Consider the following 1,692-nt stretch of genomic DNA (forward strand, 5'->3'; position numbering starts at 1 on the left):
TTCTGAAGTTTATAAAACGTCCCTCATTTTTTGGTTGCAGATGCTGAGCCAAGCATACTTGTAACGGGCCGGGCTTTTTCCGGAATTTCGGAGGCCCGCCCCGGCGGGCCCGTCATTTCACTAGTGTTGAAAATTTCAAAAAACACATAAGGGGGACCCTTATGTGATTTTTTTTCGATCAAAAATTTTTTTTCGAGTTTTTTCGATCTTTTTTGATCAGACAGACAAACAATCCAAAAAAACGACAAAAAATGGAAAAATTATATTGAGAGCTCAAAATATGGCTTAAAAATACAGAATTTTTGACACCGGGCCTTCCGGGCCGGGCCCGGGCCTTGAAAATTTCCTCAGGCCCGGCCCGGGCCGGCCCGAAATTTTACAAGTATGGAGCCAAGCATATTGGCGGATGTGCTCTCCCATTTTCCAAGAATGGCGACAGTATGCCTGGTATTCTGGCGGTTATGTGGACAGATGCGCTCCGAAATGTGACAGACCAATTCAATATTGCTTCGACCGAAAAGTTTATGGAAAGTGCCAATTATCTGGGTGCAAAACATTGTCAATGGTCAAATGCGCGTATTGTGCCAAGAACATATGTTTCCAGCAGTTTGTCATCGAATGCCACCGATGTGTTTAGAATCCTCAACTGTTTTTTCAATAAAAAAAAATAAAAAATTTTGAAAAATCTTCGATGACCCCATGAGCATATTAGTGAATTTCTTCAAAAATTAAATGTCTGTTTTTATTCTGGAAAATGCCTATTCATAACGAGAAACTCCCGAAAAACATGTTTAAATTGCGTAAACTTTATTCCAGAGCCAGTTATGGCAGCTTAACATAAAACAAAAAAAATTTTGCAAAATTTTTGGGATCGGGAGAATTGAACCTACAACCTTCCTGCACTGAACTTGCCATTTTACCACTTTACCACACTGCTGATTGAAACCTATTGTTTTAAAAGAAATACACTATTCCGTGAAAAAATTTCACGAGAAATTGCTTAATCATAGGGAAACTTTTCTAGGTCATAACTCAGCTCACGTGAGCATTTTGCTGATTTTTTTAACAGATTTGGAATCCTCATAAGCTCTTCTATCTGCTCCCAAAATTTCAAAAAAAGTTAAACCTGCTCCCTCAAGTAACTCCCTTGTTAGAAATCAGCAAATAGCTGAAAAACTTAGAATTTTCGAAAAATTCTGTGAATGCATTGTTTTTAATCTAGGTCTGTTTTATGACCTACAGTACATTCGTACTGATAGGACAGCAAGCAACCGAGCTCCAGACTCCTGAAAATGGTCAAGATCAACTGAAAAATGGGTTTTTTCTTTGTTCTAACAATAAATTATGGTTCCGAATTTGAAAAAGCAGGTTGAGCTTTTCTAGAATTTGATTTTGAATGAGCTTTTTGAAAAAAACAAAAAAGGTCACGTGACTTTTTTTTAGCTTTATCAAAAAGCTCATAAAGGCTCATAAGGCTCATTCTGTGATTTTTATTAAAAAGCTCATTATGACTCATCACTAGGGTTGGCTTGGGGGCGGGGATTCGCCCCTGCCCCGGGAGGCGGTATACTTTGCGTAATTGCGCGTAACTGAATGGACCAATTGACATTAAAATTTCAGGGTAGCCAAATTGGGTACCCTGAATCGTAAAATAATCTAAAAAATTCGGTTACTGATTCTTTAAACGAATTC

This window comes from Caenorhabditis briggsae (genome assembly GCF_000004555.2).
Source record: "Caenorhabditis briggsae complete genome, chrV, whole genome shotgun sequence".
Taxonomy (NCBI): Eukaryota; Metazoa; Nematoda; class Chromadorea; order Rhabditida; family Rhabditidae; genus Caenorhabditis; species Caenorhabditis briggsae.